The sequence below is a fragment of the Urocitellus parryii genome, chromosome 5, assembly GCF_045843805.1.
Source record: "Urocitellus parryii isolate mUroPar1 chromosome 5, mUroPar1.hap1, whole genome shotgun sequence".
NCBI lineage: Eukaryota > Metazoa > Chordata > Mammalia > Rodentia > Sciuridae > Urocitellus > Urocitellus parryii.
The window spans coordinates 204,131,435-204,150,728 of NC_135535.1; the positions used below are offsets into that span (position 1 = coordinate 204,131,435).

The 19,294-nt window shown below is 51.9% G+C and overlaps 1 protein-coding gene across 2 annotated transcripts in view; it reads right to left on the reverse strand.

The window, feature by feature from the left end:
• The window catches only part of Chst15 (carbohydrate sulfotransferase 15), a 70,539-nt gene extending 51,595 nt beyond the window's left edge, over positions 1–18,944 (reverse strand). Inside the window, exon 1 of one of the 2 annotated variants that reach the window (XM_026384239.2) lies at positions 18,301–18,944. The gene's annotated coding sequence lies outside the window, so the exon portion shown is untranslated. The other variant, XM_026384238.2, reaches the window with a different exon arrangement.
• Positions 18,945–19,294: the final 350 nt, after the last annotated feature.

Below are 19,294 nucleotides of genomic sequence, written 5' to 3' on the forward strand. Positions count from 1 at the left end.
CTTGCAGGGAAAAATCGCACAGCCTTGAGAGTCAGTCTCTCTCTCTCTCTCTCTCTCTCTCTCTCTCTCTCTCTCACACACACACACACACACACACACACACAGTCTGGAAGAGTTTTTGTATTCAGGTTTTCTCTTCTCAAAGCAGAACTGTCGAGACAGCAAGTTTCAGTAGAGAATTCTGACCCTGTCCATTCTGAACAGCCAGGAGGTCACTCGCCCCAGATTCCTGAACCTGAGAGCAGGAGAAGCCCCAGCAGAGACCAGCAGAAGCGCTGTATGGGTGGATTCAGCTCCACAAATATCTCGTGAGGGTGCACTTAGCCAGGGGTCCTGCCAGACTCCCAGGGCACGGAACAGGCAGGAGCAGCTGCCGCAGGCCCTGCCTTCAGAGGCTTCCAGCCCCTTCCCCAGGTGCTGTGCACCAAGTCACTTCAGGTCAGCATCAGGCAAGGTCCAGAGCCCGCTGCATGGGCATGGACCCTGCAGTCCCATAGTGACAGTCGTCACACAGTGGGTCTCACACTCAGACCCTCCCTTACTTGGCTTAGTGCCCTGCTGTCCCTATTCTCAAAGTCTTACTTATTTTTAAATAAAGGACTCACATTATCATGTTGCACTGGGTCCTGAGAAGGACATGGCCTGTCTCCGAGAGCCCAGAGGAGTGAAATAACCAGGATTAAAGGGAGAGAGAGAACACACCCAGGGTGTATGTTACAGCTGCAGAACAAATATTCTGAAACCGGGATCAGGCCTCGGGTTTCTGTCCCCCCCCCCCCCCCCCCGTGGTGAGCAGGGACCTCCCCAGGAGCATTTCAGAATGAGAAACGGAATCTTCCACTCCCAGCAAGCCCGGAGGAGGTTAGCAAATGCTGCTTCTGGGAGCCTGTTTATCATAACTCTGATCTCGAACAGCATCTCCTCTAATGCAGCTCAGCCTGATGATCTAAAAACTGCGGGGGCCTCCTTGGATTTATCACGCTAATGTGATTACACATTCATCCCCAGGGTCCAGGCCATCTCACAGCACTCAAGTAAGGCCGTCGGGGAAATTTACGAGCCGAGGCTTTCGAAGCTCAGCCCCTATAAATGGGAAAACCTTTACCTTCGCAGAGTCCGCAACCTGAAGAGAAAATTAAGCCCTCCAGCCAGCGCCCTGCTCTGTTAGTTTTTACAACTCGTCCCCAAGCCTGCGCAGTTTAGATGCCGTTTACAAACAAGCTTCCTCTTAACCTTCCTTGGTGGAGAATGCAAAATCAATTAGGTGTACACAGATAAAGCCCTCGGTCCAATTCTGGGGGCCCCTCACAATCAATGCTGCCCGTGATGCTGGCAGAGAGGGGCTCGCACACATCCTCTACTTGGGACCAGCACCCTGGGCTCTGGAGCTAAGCATGTGGGTGCAGGGTACAGCCTGCTACTCAAGGATTTTGCGTCTTGAAGAGATCAGTTTGTAGTTGGTTTAACTAAAATACACCAGAGCACAATTCAATTGGAATTGAGGCTCCCATCAAATCTAATTAGGCTGCAAAAATCTCCCCAACCTTAAAAACACCTACAAGGGGTGGGGTAGAAATTTTGCTTGCATCTTTGAGCATCTCCAGCTCCATAGGTGAAAGTGTTTCGTCAGGAAATACGCACTGACAGGGAAGGGTTGTGGCAGATGTTCTCAGACAAGCCCCTTGCATCATAAGTGGGACAATAGAGGAGCAGAAAAGTCAGGCAAGAAGGCCCAGGACACACCGCAGTCATGAGAACTAGAGCCAGAAGAGTGCAGGCCTGACCCAAGGAGGGAGCCCCATAAGGAAAGCACTGGTGGTCTCTGACTTCAGGCTGCCTCGGCTCCAGCCCTGACTCCACCACCAAGCTGCAGGAACTTGGGCAGGGGGGACCCAGTTTTGCTTCTGTAAAAACGGATGTTATGCCAGGCACACCTGTAATCCCAGCTGAGACAGGAGGATCATAAGTTCAAGGTCAGCCTGGCAACTTAGCAAGATCCTGTAGAAGAAAGAAAGAAAGAAAGAAAGAAAGAAGAAAGAAAGAAAGAAAGAAAGAAAGAAAGAAAGAAAAGAAAGAAAGAAAGAAAGAAAGAAAGAAAGAAAGAAAGAAAGAAAGAAAGAAAGAAAGAAAGAAAGAAAGAAAGAAAGAAAGAAAGAAAGAAAGAAAGAAAGAAAGAAAGAAAGAAAGAAAGAAAGAAAGAAAGAAAGAAAGAAAGAAAGAAAGAAAGAAAGAAAGAAAGAAAGAAAGAAAGAAAGAAAGAAAGAAAGAAAGAAAGAAAGAAAGAAAGAAAGAAAGAAAGAAAGAAAGAAAGAAAGAAAGAAAGAAAGAAAAAGAAAGAAAGAAAGAAAGAAAGAAAGAAAGGAAAGAAAGAAAGAAAAAGAAAGAAAGAAAGAAAGAAAGAAAGAAAGAAAGAAAGAAAGAAAGAAAGAAAGAAAAGAAAGAAAGAAAGAAAGAAAGAAAGAAAGAAAGAAAGAAAGAAAGAAAGAAAGAAAGAAAGAAAGAAAAGAAAGAAAGAAAAGAAAGAAAGAAAGAAAAGAAAGAAAGAAAGAAAGAAAGAAAGAAAGAAAGAAAGAAAGAAAGAAAGAAAGAAAGAAAGAAAGAAGAAAGAAAGAAAGAAAGAAAGAAAGAAAGAAAGAAAGAAAGAAAAGAAAGAAAGAAAGAAAGAAAGAAAGAAAGAAAGAAAGAAAGAAAGAAAAGAAAGAAAGAAAAGAAAGAAAGAAAGAAAGAAAGAAAGAAAGAAAGAAAGAAAGAAAGAAAGAAAGAAAGAAAGAAAGAAAGAAAGAAAGAAAGAAAGAAAGAAAGAAAGAAAGAAGAAAGAAAGAAAGAAAGAAAGAAAGAAAGAAAGAAAGAAAGAAAGAAAGAAAGAAAGAAAGAAGAAAGAAAGAAAGAAAGAAAGAAAGAAAGAAAGAAAGAAAGAAAGAAAGAAAGAAAGAAAGAAAGAAAGAAAGAAAGAAAGAAAGAAAGAAAGAAAGAAAGAAAGAAAGAAAGAAAGAAAGAAAGAAAGAAAGAAAGAAAGAAAGAAAGAAAGAAAGAAAGAAAGAAAGAAAGAAGAAAGAAAGAAAGAAAGAAAGAAAGAAAGAAAGAAAGAAAGAAAGAAAGAAAGAAAGAAAGAAAGAAAGAAAGAAAGAAAGAAAGAAAGAAAGAAAGAAGAAAGAAAGAAAGAAAGAAAGAAAGAAAGAAAGAAAGAAAGAAAGAAAGAAAGAAAGAAAGAAAGAAAGAAAGAAAGAAAGAAAGAAAGAAAGAAAGAAAGAAAGAAAGAAAGAAAGAAAGAAAGAAAGAAAGAAAGAAAGAAAGAAAGAAAGAAAGAAAGAAAAGAAAAGAAAAAGGGCTGAAGACGTAGCTCAGAGACGGAGTGCTTGCCCAGCAGGCTCAGGGTCCAGAATTCAATCCCCAGTACAAAAAAAAAAAAAACAGGAATGTTAATTGTATCCACCTCAAATGTTGCTGAGAGCATTGAACAAAACAAAGTAGGTAAAGCCTAACTCACACTAAGTACTGGATACCCATTGGTTCCTGTGATCAGAACCAAATTGCCCAGGTCCTGTCCTATGTTCTACTACACCAAACTGCTGTCCTCCATCCCTCACCTCCAAGAATCTCTCACATCTAGGGGCAAGAAGGTTCTCGTGTGCGCACCAAACACAACAAAGCACCATGCAGCCCCAGGAAAGGCACAGAGCCCTGCTCTCCCAGTATTTGCTGGTCTGATGGAAACTGCAGCCGACTGCCAACTGGAAAGGACCCAGACAGAATCTAAAAGATAAACAATGCAGAAATTTATGAAATTCTCAAATGCTTCCAAACAGCCATGGATCCCCAGATTTAATAAATTAGGAGACAACAGAGGATAGTCTGCAGCTTGGTTGATGGTACTGTGCCAGCATCAACTCCTGGCTGGGATGTCCTAGGAAGATGGCATTCCAGTGGCTGTCACTGATGACAAGGGCACGCAGGAGCTCTGCACTATTCTTGCAGAGCTGTGAGTCTGAAATTATTTCAAAATAAAAAGTCAAAACAAAATTATGAGGTGGTGTTTTGGAGTGCTAAAAGATTAAGGGGACTCCCAGAGAGGTTTCACATGGCAAAACAGTTTGGGGCAGTGGTGCACGCAGCCTCACGGACTTGGGAGGAGATGCTAGGTGAACATCTGGAATGATTCTAAATCAAACTATTAGGAAAAAATTATTTCCTCTTATCTCTTGATTTATCTTGATTCTAAAACACAAGAAGATTTATGTTTTGTCCACAGCTTAGAAATTTAATTATAAACAACATAAAACAGAGCTGTGTATTATTGCTATTGACTACAGATAAACATTCATCAGGAAAACTATGCAATGCTCCTGTACCCCCTAGGACGTCCAGGGAGGACTAGAGAGAGCTGCAGTGTATGGAAATAAGATAGGAACGATCTGTGAAGGATGTGCAGAACGTCAGCTTCCAGGGTGCTCAAGGAGGGGCCAAACGTCCATGGTTTCCTATGTGAAGTCCCCGTCCAAAGGGTCTCCTCTCCTGGTGCCTGGAGGTGGCACCATGCTGGGAAGGCTAATGTGGCATTCCTGCGGGCTCAGGACATTCTGTCTGCAGTGTCCAGGTATGGACAGGGTCCAGAGCCTCCCCCAGAGGTCCAGGAGGCCAGAGTGCTACATCACGGAGACCTCAGCTCCCAGGTGATTGCGGGACCTGGGCAGGGAGGGAGCCTGGGAGTCTGCTCCCCAGAAGGCAGGGGCTGACTGCAACATGGACCAGCCCCCGCAGGACCCTCCAGAGGTTGAGGTCCTGGATGAAGACACCCAGAGGCAGCAAGGAGAGGGAACAAGAATTTCCACCCGAGAAGGATCCAGGGCAGGTAAGTGATGCTCAAGGACGGGACCCACCAGCCAGGAGTTTCCTAGGTCAAGTCTCTCTCCAAAGGGTCCCGCCTCTGGGAACTGTGCTGCTTGAAACTGTCACCCAACTCAAGCTAGCAGCCTGTGCTCACCTGTGGGACTTTGCGGCCTTTTTCAGTCCTATTTTGGGGAGTGTGGTTTCAGCTGCCCACCCCAAAACTTCCCCTTCAGGCTTGTGCCTTTGTAAAAATAGCTCCTGCCCACAAGTCAAACCCCACGAGAGAGGACCAGGGCGCCGGGGTTTCCTTGGTTTCTGGCTGTCCCTGTCTTCTGAAAGTGCAGCAGCTGCGGCCAGCCAGGCTCAGACAAGAGCCTTCACCCAGGGGGAACAGTGAGATGGCAGAACTGCGATGACAATTCGGAGGGCGTAGAACAGAAGAGAATTGACCCACAAGCTAGTCTCTCCCAAATTCCAGCCACAAGCTAGTCTCTCCCAAATTCCAGCCATTGACGGGGAATCCCCTGGGGGTCTCGGCTCTGGCTGCTCCTCTGGCAGAGACTCAGTTGGTGGCACTTTTTCATCATCCAAGCCCACTTTATCAGCTGAGATGTCACCTCCTTGACGAGGCTGTCCCCAGCCCCCCCAGTCACATGCTTCCTCTCGTGGCATGCAGGACTCTCCGTCCCCCCGGTATCTGTGACTTGTGCACCTTCTCTTCCCATGAGCACAGACAGTGTGATCCACCTCTGGGGATCCGAGGATGTGCAATCTGTTCCAAAGGGCTCCCTGGGAGTTCCAACGCAGCCTCTGACTGACAGCCGCGCGCGCACTTCCTTCTCATTACACTAGGTGCTGACCAGAACTGACACTGACCCCTGGGGATCTTCTTGGGGGACAGGCTTTGATCCACCTTCCTCTTCCTCTTCCACCTTTTCCCAGGTGACACTGGCTGGCCCCTTGACATCGTCAAACTTCCTTTGACCCAGAGTCAGCCACATCTTCCTGGTGCCTCCCCTCAGCTCCGCAGCCTCGGGAGTGCACGCTGCTTCTCTCTGTCACTCACGTGACTCCACATCTCACCCAGCTGCTTTGTCACATCTCCATAGAGATGCCACCGTCTGTGGGTTGATGTCAGGGAGAACGCTGAACAGAGCGGGAAGCATCCACAGGGTGGCCTTTCGGGGGCAGCAGGGTCCTTCTTCCCTCCCTGAGCTGGTCCATGAAGCCTTTCTTCCTCAAATCAAGGAGCACTTTATTCACCTTTTCCATTTCATCAAAGTTAGGCTTTTCCTTCCCAGACACCATCTTCCTCTCAGAGCACTTCTTAGGAAATTCCGCAAGACTGGCGGGGACCGGGTCTCTCTGCTGTGCTCTTCTCTGCACATCTGCCCCTCTAAGGAGTGAGATGACATCCTGCCTTCCGACTTCCTGTGGCCGGCATCAGACTTGCTGTCTTGTTCTGCAGTCTGTGGGCACAGGGCACAAGGTGTGGGCCAGCTCTCACCCCTCTCCGAGAGGGCTGCACCTGAGCACGTCTCCTGAGCCCAGAGCACCCAGCTGCCAACAGGTCACCTACTAGTGAGGGCCGAGGGAGACCTGGAACAAAGCACTTGGAAGGCTGGTCTGGGGACACAGCCAAGCCCCCAGGACTGTACCCCCAGCTCCAGGAGGCGTCCAGCGTGGTCCCCATAGAGTTCTTCCAGTGCTTTTAGCCCAGCACGATTTTTTGAAAAACAACTTCATAATGTACCCTGGAGTCACCATCATAGCCCCTTGTTTATGGGCTTGGCCAGATCAGATAAAATTTCATTCTCTGAATTGGTTCCTAATTCAATTACTCCCCGGATAAGCGGTTGGCCTCCCATCGCTGCAGGGGACGAAGAACTAGAAGATGCTGGCGCCACAAGCTACAGTTCTTGTTGGCAGCTGGGGGTGGATGAGACGTTCTCTGGCCTTTGTCAGGTCAGGGCAGGCTGACCAGTGGGCTGGGGCCGAGGGCCACCGTCCGTCCCACCCTTGACCTGTGCTCTAGGTCCGTCAAGAAGCAGCCTGGGGGTTTTACTAAGAGCTTGGGCAGAACCTTCAGAGTCACTCCCTTGTGACTCTAAAAGCCTGGCTGCGGGTGGTCTCTCTGGGCCTCAGTTTCCCCATCCATAAAAGGCCTTGGAGCTATGTTCATCTGAGGTGCTCCCAACTCTAAAACTCCGACTACTCAGTGTCTCCACCAAGATTTTGATTCCCACCTGGGAATCAAGAGTTTTCCAGGATCAGGGAAAGAGAAAGAAATCAAAGAATCTTATAATGAGGAAAAAAGGAAAAACTTCTCAAAAAGTTATAACCCTAGAAACGGGAACATGTTCATACAAACCAAGCCTGTACACAGATACTCCTCGCAGCCCTGTGGATGAGAGCCAAAATGTGGAGACAAACACAAACATCTACTGCTAATGGACAGACGGATAAAGGAAACCGCGGTCGAGCCGTATTGTGGAATATTATTATTCCTCTTACAGCCTCTGCCATAAAAAAGGAGTGGAGTACACCTGTGCCACGTGGATAACCTGCTTATCCAAGTAAAGTAAAAGAAAGTGAGTCACAAAAGACCACATTCTACACGATTCTGTTCCCATGAAGGTCCAGCATGGAGGAACTGGAATTGGCAGAGGCTGTAAGGAGATCTGTGGTTGCCCGGGACTGGGGAGCAGGGGTGGAGGAATGAGGATTTGGGAGGGTATGAGCTAAACGATACAGGGTTTCTTTTTGAGAAGATGAAATGCTCTAAAATTGGCTGTGGTGATATAATGCACATCTCCATGAACATACAAAACCCACTGAATTGCAAGCTTTAAATGAGTCTATTGTCCGGCCAGTGAATCATATCTCAATAAAGCTGCTTAAGGAAGAACAGGTTGAACGGGCTTAGAAAGTCTCTTGTGTGATTTTTAAAGCAAATCAGAGGACAGCCTTGCTTTTATACAGAAACTAGCCAGTTCCACAGCTTCCTGGTGGATCCAAAGGTGGTTTTCAGCCGGCGGGTCTTCCTCCTATAAACCAAAAAATCACTGACTCAAAACTGGGCAGACTGGCATTTTTCTATTGATTTGTTTCAGTTTTAACAGCTGAGAGCAAATTTATTTTCTACCACTCAGATGGCAACTGGAGGTGGGTCTGCTTCGAATACCATCATTTTTTATTCTGAGCTAAATTGTGCCCGAGGCCAAGGACCCATGGCTGCCCAGAGGCCAACACACGAGCAAATGATCTTCTTGGCCTGAAAGATGTTTCTGGTGGGGAGATCACAGCCACTCGCTCCTGCCCTCCTCCTCTGCTTGGCCTCCCCCATCTCATTTCTCACCCAAGCTGCTGTCGAGTCGGTATAAATAGCTTCTTAGAGTTAGGATGACACAAAATGTCAGGCTGATGCCATTCTCATTAATGGGCACGACATTTGTCCCCTCATTTATTCTTACTGATAAACAACCGAAGCAGCTCTTTCCTCTGACTTTCGGTATAATGCACTTGGTGACTGGCCCAGTGTGGCGTTGGATGGGCCTTTCTGGAACATATGATCTTTATCAAAATCCGTGACAGACAATAAGGAGGGTCACACCATCGTACATCAGATTAAAGGTAACCACAGAAAAGAAAATGCCGTGTTCCCACAGTGAGCAACACCCAGAACAGGCCCCACTTCCAGGCCCGTGTAATATGTCCTTCAGAGAAGGTGTGTCCACTGGACCAAACAGGAGCCGTTCCATGCTCGACAGTGGACGGCCCAAGGTGACCCTCGAATTCAGATCTCATCATTCCTGTCCCCTTGGACCCTTACCCTGCTGCACTTCCTCTTCTGAGTGGAGCTCAGCATCCTGGGACCCCAGCGAAGGAAAGGTTGGCAAGAAAAATGCTGGACACTTCTCTACTCAGGACACCATGATGGTCACAAGGTAGTGATGGGGAAGGAAAGATGGGATCCCTGGCCTTAAGTCACCAGCTTTCAGTGGGATGGAGAAGGAACTGTCCCCCACCAGGCAAAGGGACATGGACAACTGGGAGGCAAGAACATTGGTGGCCCTTGGTTCTAGCCTCTGCTGGGGGCCAAAGCTAGGAGCAGGGGTCCTGGGGATCCCTTGCCAGGATCCTGGCTCTCATTGGCCCTTCAGTCTATGATGAGACAGAGGCTGCAGGTAGAGGGCCAGATCACCCCTCCCGCAATCAAGCCAGCTGAACTCCAGTGCCCCAGCCTTCTCCTTTGAACCTGTGGGCCAGAGGGTTTGGCTTTTGTTTCTATTTTTGCCCAGGCTGGTCTCAAACTCCTAGGCTCAAGTGATCCTCCTGCCTCAGCCTCCCAAGTGTCCGGGGCTAAAGGTGCACACCACCATGCCCTGATAGGATGGAGGGTTTTGAGGAATTCAGCAAATAGCACCCAAATATTCCACTTTGTAGGCTGATTCCTTTGAATTGAGGCCACTTGGGGAAGAAGATGCAGGCTGAGGCTTTCTCTAAGCCCTTTATCTGCCTAAAGAGTATCCTCCAGCAGAAACTCAATGCCATGAGCCCCCTCCCTGGCTGTCACCAGCCAGGGAAGATTAACTGGGATCAGGAAAGTGGAGGCCAGAGGTTACACAGCACCCGGACACTCTAACCTATTCTTTTGAGGGCCTCTCGGGGACCACTTGGATGACCTGAGAGACTTCATCTGCATAACAAGACAACCATTGTTCACCCTCCCACGACCTGTGTGGCCACCCCCAGAAGCCCTAGCCCCTCCTCCTGGCCGCGCAGGACCCCCCTGTCACCCCCACTCTTCTTCCACTCCTATTCTGCGGGACTCTGCGGGTGTGTGATTGAATATGTTCTTTCTCCTGTTCATCAGTCTCCTGTCCATTTAATGTGTGTCCCAGTCAAGGAACCCAGAAGGATGGAGGGAAGCCATTTTTCACCCAGCTATGGTTTCCAGCCAGGGCCTCGCAGAGAGTCTCAGGAATCCCATCCCAGTACAGGGCAGAGGGCAGATCCCGGTCTCCCACCCAGAGAGCAGGCAGGCGGGCGAGCCTTTGACAGGTCTGGGCTATTCGTCACAGGACAATTCAAAACGAACTGTCCCTGAGAATCTGATGAAGGAAGACGGCACACAGAGGCCCCCGAAGATCAACACTGGCCCCGCAGGGAGCAGACCTCCTGGCCACAGAAAGCACCCTGACACCTTCTCCTCCGCTTCTTCCAAGAGCAGCAGCAGCAGCAGCTCTGAGAAGGAGCATCGTCACAGGACACAGAGGTCAGCCAGCGGCAGCCAAGCCCCACCTAGATGTCTAAGAAACCGGGCAGAGGAGTCACCTGAGGACCCCCCAATCCCCCGCACTGGCGTGACTTAACAACAGAAGGATCAGCATGGAGGCTGAGAAACCCCCCCACTCGCCCCGATTCCCGGGCACCCTGGAGACCCCTCATGTGCACAAAGCAAACATGGTTTGGTGTGTGTACATTTGGAAGTCTCTTTATATAAACAGGTTCACAAATCAGGAGAAAATAATCCTCTGTAGACCAATAGTCTGATTTGGGGTTTAGAAATTATGGTCACTAAAAATACACACCAGGACATACTTTGTATTTGTAATGCAAATATTTACATTCCAAACAAAGAAGCCTGGAACATAAAGACAAGCTATTTATACCAGCTATAAGAAATGAGAAGAGCCCCACCTCTGGCCCAAGTAGATGGCTCCTGTTCTTCTTCTTGAAACACGAACCAAATTTCCACAGTATTTTTCCCTTAGACTCTCAAGACACAAAAAAGCTGTGGTTACTGCCTTTTAATAGCCCCAAAACCTGACGCCAGGAAGTCCAAGGTCATTACACTAGGCTCTGGCCTCCTCTAGAAGTTTAATGGCAAGTGTTAACTCTCCATGCAGCTCCCACACCCAGGGCTCCTGTCTTCTGGGTGCACCAGAGACTCTCCAGGAGAACCAGCCTTTGGAAGGACCTTTTTTGATGGATGAGTCCAGTCAGTAAATGACACACTTGCACCTAGAAGTGGCCAGCTGTGCAAATATGTGGCGAGCCCGGACACCCTCCTTGGTGCAGCGAGGTCCACCAGGCCAGGCGAGCAGGCTGCACCCAGGAAACGGGAACACAGTACCCTGTGGGACAGGCTTGGGGTTGAAAGATACAGCAGAGTGGAACTGCAGAAGCCCAGGGAGGAAGGTCACCCTCGGAGGAAGGTCACCCTCGGAGCAAGGCAGTGATGCTGGGGTTTACGATGAGGGGACCGGGGACCCAAATGCAGCCAGGTCCAGGCCCGGCTGATCAGAGAACTCACTGCCAACACGGTCCAATCTAGCAGAAGTACAGGCCAGGTGGGGGGGTGGGGGGAGGCCAAAGGGGCAGAAAAGGTTCCTGGGTGGCAGTCAGCCATTAGCTCCCTCCAGGTAAACTGTCATCAAGTTCAAATGCAGCCTTGAGGGCCACATAATCAGGATCGTTATCTGATTTGACTAATCCTTCCAGTCTGCCAAGGAGCGAGAAACAATCTTCTTTAATTTAAAGCCAGATAATTTCCCACAGCAGATGACGACACGGAGTTGACACACTGTGTACGCCCTGGCTGCCCTACCCACGGCACACCTGAGAGATGCCGTTGATCAACCTGCGCCAGGGACCAGGCACTGGGCTCGGCACTTCACGGCTTCCCGGGAGCGGGAGGGGGCTGCACCTGCAAACTCTCCAGGTGTCTAGGCCTGGTGGTGTCTTCACCTTCCCAGGCATGGTGAGGGAGTTCCCAGACCTGAGCAATGAGCAAGTTCCCCACGACAAGCAAGCCCTTCCCCTGCCGGTCGCCCAGTGGAGAAAGGGGCCTACCCTGGAGAGACTGTGGGGTCCAGCTGCTCCCACGGCTTCCATCAGGAGCGGACATCACACTGGATCTATCTCTGCCTGTCTTCCTCCTCAACTGGCTCTCTGCAGGTTCAGAACTGAGCCAACACAGTGGGTGGATTTGGAGAGCTCCCCTGAACCCTTAAGCATACCATGTCTAGTACTTCACCACCCCACCAAGTAGAGTTCATCCCATTTTATAAATGAGCAAACCAAAGCACAAGATGAAGCCACTTGTCCAGGATTAGACTCAAGCCCAAATCATGACCTAGGCGGCCCCTCTGAGTGCACACAGGATCCAACCCTGGTTAGAAGGACATCTGCCCCAAACCTTGCTGAAGGGAAATGCAAAATTCTGGCTGAGCATACTTTCCTCAGTGTGGGGAGGCTTGCTGGCTTGACGAAAGGGCAGACAGGCTGCCATTCCCCTTTCAATGAGGGTGAGATTAACAGTGCACCTACACTTCTCCATCTTTCCTTCTTTGCAATGCGGGTTCAGACCTCAGGGCAAAGGTGCCAGGGGCCCAGACCCACAGGGCAGCTACTTACAAGGACACAAAAACCAGGACAGAGCTCCATGCTGGCCCGTCTTCCTTCCTGGCAGCCACTCCACTATCTTTTTGACCACAGGGAGCAAAATGGCCCAGCAGGCATACATTCCATTTCAAGAGAAAATGTTGGACCCCCAGGTTCCAACACAGTGTATGAAAAGCATAATTGGGTCCACCTGCACCTAATTATTTGCCCATGTTGGGGTACTTTCCAGGCACCAGGAACGGGGCTGCCTGTTTCAATATCTTCACCACAAACACGATGCTGGAAAGTGTCCAAGTTTCCATTATAATGACACCTCTGCTTTTGAGGATCTGCCAGCCTTACTTTCCTCACAAACCTAAAAGGCCCAGCCCAGGATGAGATCTAGAAATGAAACACAGGTGTCAGGAGTGCCTGCCCTGGCCAGGAGGCCCCAACACCCCCACTCAGGACCCTTTTAAGCTTAGAGAGGGACTCAAGATATGACACCCAAGTGAGCCACGCCAGCACCTCACCACAAAAAGCTGACTGCTCTCCTCTGCGTCAAACAGGAGCGCGGTCAGCCTGACCCCAGCCTTGGACAGCTTCTCATCTTTGCAGAGCTCCAAGGGATGTGGAGAAAAGGGGAGGTACTTGTCTGTGCTTGCAGCCACCATCTGCAGGGTGTGCATGTTTCCCTAGGCACAGCCCTGGGCCAGGAGCACGGGGCAAGAGTCCCAGGTGAGGAAACAGCCCAGAAAGGTAAAGCCTGAGAACCCCAGCTGAATCCAAGGCAGCCAAAAAAAGGCAACAAGCAAAATTCTATGCTGGCCCAAACCAAAGTCTGGCCTCATGCTTCTTGAGATAGAATATCTCTTTGCCTCTCCTCCTGGATGTTGAAACCGGTCAGTTCTCCATCCCCTACGAGAATTAGATAGATAGATAATTTGGCATGTAATTGGAAACTCGAAGACATTCTTCCATCCCTGCTTATGAGCTCCAGAGCTACAGAATACCACAAGAATCAATGTTTACTGAGCACTTATTGTATACCAGGTACTGTGTCAAGTACCTGGCAGGACTTCACTCTTTTATGGCACACAGGCATGAGAGCCAGAGGGTAGTGAAGCCGTCCCAGAGGACTCCAATCTCCAGGTCGCCAACTAGCTCCCACTTTCCCGAGGCCCCTCCAAGGCGCCTGTGAGCAGCATTATATAATTCTGACTTGCACAAGTTCGGCCTCGCCCACTGAGCTGAGTGCTGTGCCACTGCGTGCTGAGTGCTGCCTCTCGGCCCCCGTGCACCTGCCCAGGGCTGCACTGAGGGGGAACACATAACCCTGCAGGTCGCTGCTGCAAACAGCAGCCACCCTTGGGCTCCCTTTCCTCCACATTCCTTGGAATCCTGCAAAGATGAGAAACGGCTTCCCACTCGCCACCTCTCCCCACCTCCCTGCTTGCTGATTCACGCCTGCCTTTTCCTTCTGGAGCCACAATCATTATTCTCCTCCCACCCATCCCCATTCCCACCTGCCTCTGCTGTCAGCCCTTGCTCCTTCCTCCTGCACCTCTGGAGGGCCACAGCAGCCTCACAGCCCTCTAAGCTTAGGAAGCAAGGGGATACACCCGTGGCACCTGTCCAGCACAAGGCCGGCTGTGAACTTGAAGGGACACAGTTAGTGACCACTATTATGATCAACCACCTTCCTTCTCAACTTTCATATTAAAGAAAAAAAAATTCTATGCTGGCCCGAAGCCACACAAGCCCTTTACCTCTCCTCCTGGATGTTGAGACTGGACATGCCATGTAGGGAGCCACCACATGTCTGCCTCATCCCGTCCGTGGGGACACAGGTCTACACATCCATACACATACTTTGTCCCTGGCACTTTGTTTTAAAAGGGAAGCCATCTCAGTAGTGAAATCAGACCCTAACACTTGAGAACAATAAAGAAATACATCATGCAAGTCCAAACCCTGTCTGGTACTTAGCCAGCTGCAGGAACATGATCTCTTTATTCACTGCATGGGAACAAAGTTACCCTTTGAAGTAACAATACCCTACCTGAGCTCCCCAATTACAGAGCAGAGGGGAGAGGGGTTGCAAAGTTCTCACCACTGACTGAAAGGGTCACTTCTAAATCATAGTGCTAAAGACATGTCCCTTGGCTGATTGCTCAGAGGAATGACACTCTCAAGCCAACTATGACTTTTAAAAGTAGTTTCTTTCAGAAATTTAAGACAACTCCTCTCTTCCACAAATGGCCTTCAGGAGGCACCTCTGCCATCCTGTGCCTGCTGAGGCCCCGAGGAAGGGGAGGGTTCAGGAAGTGTGGAGAAGAAGATGGTCCTCTCCCAACTACAGGGAGCATCAGTTCATCTGGGAGCAGTGCTGAGCGGGCAGGTCTAAGAGGGGGACCTGGGGCTGGGGCTGGCCTTCCGTTATCAGCTCTGTGAACCTGGGCAAGCCGCTCTGCTGTTCTGAGCCTTCGCTCCTACGTGTGGCAAGAAGAGACCCCTCCACTCAACCCACCTTCTCCCGAACCTTGCTGTGCTTTGTCCTTATCCTTCTTCTCAGCTTTGTCCCTCCAGGTCTAACTGCAACTCAGGGGCCACTCATCGTCTGATGCTGTCTGATGCTAAGTCCCCCGTGGTGTTAAACACGAAAGGTGCATACCCCAGGTGATGGTCATCCCATGCTGAATGCTCCCATGAACGCTGGGTCCCTTTTTATCTTACCCTCACAGTTTCCTCCCCAGAAGCTCAACCATGGGATCCATGTGATGGCATGAAATTATATGAGAGGTTTTGTGCAGAGTCTTGCTGTCCACACAATGAGGTTCGTGGATTAGCTACTGAAGGCCCGACATGCAGGCTTGCCCATGAACCCAATGGGCACCGCCCATCCCACCAGCCACTATAATGACAGGCAGCCTTCAATTCTCAGTCACCTGGCCCATGGGGGGTAATTCCCCTTGTCCTTTAGTGTGTCCTGCCTCTATACCATATGACACCCTCCTGACATATACACAGGGCCCCATGTCAAGCTCTAGACTCTGGGAAGGGCTCTTGCCCCTGCCCTTCTCCCATACTTCTTGAATTTGAGACCCTACCTCAATATGGAGGCCTGGGAATGGTACTGAAAATTGACAAGACCTGTAAACTCTGCTTTCTCCCAACTGGTTGGAGCTGAGTGGTGGGTGTCCCCTGTGAGTGGACATGCACTGGCCTGTTCAAGATACCTCCCTGCCAGCCTCCCCCAACCCCCTGAACTGTAGCTGCCTCAGCCCAATGATCTATAGATGCCCCTCATGCAGCCCCACTGTCCGGCTCTGGGGTCAGTTGGGGTTATTTTCCTGCTTCTTCTCAAGTCACCAATAAGCAGAGTCTGCTCCCACCTGCCCGACCTTCCCTGAAAACATCCCTTCTTCCCCAGGCAGGGCCTTCTCTCTCTCTCAGACATGGGGAAAGCCAAGAGGCTCTTCTGACACCTCACCTTTAGAGGAGAAAGGTGTGGGTGGAAACGCAGCCATGGGAACCATAGATCTGGTCAGGACAGAGGTCCAGGGGTCACATGCTTTAACCATCAAAGAAGAACAAGGCAGACCAGCCTCCCTACCATGATATCCTGGATGCCACTCGCTGGGCCCCATCAGTCACTGCCCACAGGGAGAAGGACACCATTCAGTTTGCCTTAAGAGACCCCTGAAACTTCTGCCCCAGGAAGGGGGAGGTTGGTTGGAGGGAAGACCAGCCCTGCAGCTCCTCCTCATGCTCACCTGCGGCCTGATAGAGAAAACAGGCTCCGTTTTTCTCATCCAGGAGGTAAGGGAAAAAAAATTCCTCCCAGTTCTTCATCTGTTTGAGAGGAGAAAAACTTATTTGGTAAAAAAAAAAAAAAAAAAAAAAAAAAAAAAAACTACCTAATTAAAAGGCATTTTTATTTCATGCTACTTTGAACAAAATCCAATCTGTGTGCCTTCATGTATCAATCAAGAGATCCTGGTTGTGCTGCACTTGTGAACATCGGAAAGTGACCTATTCTGAGAGGAAGGGTGCCTTATTTTCCACTGCTGTGGTGGTAGAAGGGGGGTTAAGAAAGCTCTGGGTGGAGAATGGTCAGGGAGGGTCCAAGAGAAACTTTGCGCGAATCTCTAGGCCTGTTTCCTCCTGGGCAACCTCAGGGTAGGCCTTTTCAGGGGGCTACCCTAAACCAGAGCAGAGGCCACACCATCCAGAAATCAAGCTGATAAAAGGGCTGGGGGCAGCCGGCCCCACCCCCTCCCCCCCAAATGCTGTCCACATGCCTTAGCGAGATCTCCTGGAGCCACAACTTCATTCTGGAAAACTCCATACCATTAACTTACCCACGGAGAACATGGCGACGAAGCCCAGCTGTCACGGGGGACTCCCATCGGGAGACAGGGAAGCCCCCCTCCGGCAGGCGCCGGTCCCAGCCCCCAGCCTCGCTACCTTCTTGGGGAACAGAGACGTCTAGGGCTGGGAGCCGGCAACCTAGCCTTGGGCATCTACACCCGCTGCTCCAGCAACGCCAGCCTCTCCCTGGTAAGCAACGTGGGCACCCAGACAGCGACCCGGCAGTCAAACTGCGGTGCCTGGACCCAGGCGGCTCCGAATCCCACACACCACACTCTCGCGCGCGCGTCGGCCAGTAGGTTCTCCCAGAGTGGGAGTCGGAAGGCGCTTCCCCAGCTCTCCATTCATTCCCGGGAAGGCCGGGCTCCCTCCACCTCGGCGCCTCCCTCCGCGATCCCAGGAGCTCCGCCGGGTCAACTGCGCCACGACCCGCCACCAGGCACCCTCAGTCGCCGCGTCCTCTCGCACTGGCAGGCACAGCCCAACGGACTAGCTCTCCATCACAATTGCCAGCGTCGCCCCCGCGCCGGGGCGGCTGCCTTCCCGACTCGCCGCCTGCAGCCCCGGCTCCGAGCTGCTGCCCCGCAGCGCGGCTCAGACCTCCTCGCTCGGTTCGCCGCGCCCAGACTGGCCGAGGACGGCGGAGAAGCGCCGGCTACTCCCGAGTCACGCCGCCTCCGGAGACGCTGCGGGGCGCGGGAAGAGAACCGGGGACGAAGGGCGGGGGCGGGGAGGAAAGGCGGGAGCAAAAGTTCAGGCCGCGCGGGGCTCAGATGTGCCCTCATCTTCTCCCAGGCCGGTCCTCGCGGTCCCCTCTCCCAAGAGCGTCGGCGCCAGACACCCTCTGCCTTCCCGCCCGGAGTGGCTGCAGGACGAGCTGAGATTCTGAAGGCGGCTCCGAGCCGGAGCTCTGAGAGAGAGTAGCCCATGCCTACCTACCTGCCCTGGGCCGCGCCGGGAAACTTCCCCGAAGTGAACTGGGAGCGGGATTGGGGGTGAGGGATTGGGGGTGAGGAGCGCACGGCAGGGGGAATTCAGTCCCCGACACTATCCAGGGCGCGCTTGCACCGTGAAATCACTCTTCTGTCAGTCCGTCCGTCCTCTGCAAGTCCCAGACGGTGGCAGCGCAGGGGCGCCCCGATTCCTGCTCCTGGGGAGGTTGGTTCAGCCGGACAGCCGGCCAGTGCGTGCCCCGCAGCTTGCGCCCTCCACCAGCCTCCAGCTATACACAGCGCCACCACGCCACCGCCAGGTCCCCAGTCCCCTAGCTCCGGCCACATCCTCTCGGGGTAGGGAGGGGGCGTGTGAGCCCCGGCGCAGCCAACAGGCAGCCCTTCCCGCAGGGTCCCCAAGCGCACTGGGCTCCCGGAGCGCGGCCAACACCAGTGGCGAGGAGACGCCTCCCGCTGGGGATCGCAGAAGCTTCGGGGAGGCCAGGCCAAGAGGCGCGGGGCCCAAATCTGCCTCGGCTCCGCGCGCTCGCAAGTTCATTGTCTGCCTGGGCCGCCGCCGCCTCCGCGCCGGGAGCGCCGAGGGGAGTGAGACTGCGCGCAGCCTCCTCCGCCCGGACTCCGAACGCCCAGCCCAGGCCGCCGCCGGCGCTACCCAGCCCGAACCCGCAGAGGGGCGCCGGAGCCTTGAGCCCGAAGCCATACCTTCGTCCGCCGCTCCCTGCCGCCCCCACCCCGGCACCTAGCACCCAACTTGTACCTGAAAAGCTCGAGATCCTCCCGGAAGCCTCCTCTGCAGCTCCAGCTCCGCGGGAGCGCGCCCAGCACCGCGCCTGGAGCCCCGCATCCAGCGAGCGTCAACCTGACTCCCAGAGCGCAGGGAGGAAAAGTTTGGGAGTGACGTGCAGATGGCGAATGAAACATCCGAATAGAACCCTCCCCCCGCCCCATGTCGCGCTGACACACATCAGCTCGAGTCTGGAATGTGAGATCAAGGCGTGTGCGCCAAGCGGTGGGTTTGGTCTCCGCCCCCTCCTCTTCCAAGTAAACATTGTTTGTGTGATGTGGTGGTTGCAAATAGCAAACCGAAACCCCGAAAGTCTGGCAGGGACCCCCGCCAGAGACATTTTTAAGGAACTTGGCGGTCTGGAGCTAGCCCATACATTGATATTCAAGGCCATGGCGCTGGTGGGTTCGGCGCCCTCTGTTGTATTTTTGCATCCTGTGAAGGCTGGTCTGGCTCCTTGGCCCAGTGTATCTGATTCTTGGTGGAGGTAAGGCTCTGCGGGACCTGGAGCGCACTGCCTGCTGCAGTGACCCCAAGGCGGCTGCTCTAGGGAGCCACCTGGACGGCCCTGGGGCAAAGGATGGCTCCAATGGAGGATTTCCCCCAACTCTGGGCTGCAGACAGCATGGTAAATGGAAAGACCCGAAACTGGAAGACTGGCTCGGGCTCTTAGAACACCAAACCTAGCCTCCCAGGGAACTGAGGACAGAAATGAATCTGCAGTCTTCCGCCTGCCCATGTTCCCATGGCCGGAGGCCAGCACCCTGTTCCTTAAAGCAATCAGAAAAGTGCTTCCTAAACTGTAGAGTGCTGGCCCAGGTGTGAAGGGTGGCTCCAGAGGGTGTTTTCCCCCACTTTTCTGTTTACTGCTGAAGGTTTCATCCTTCCCCTCAGAAGCTATTAGCACCCTGAGGTGGTAAACTTCTGCTCAGCATCCGTGGCAACTAATTCAGAGGTCACAATCAGA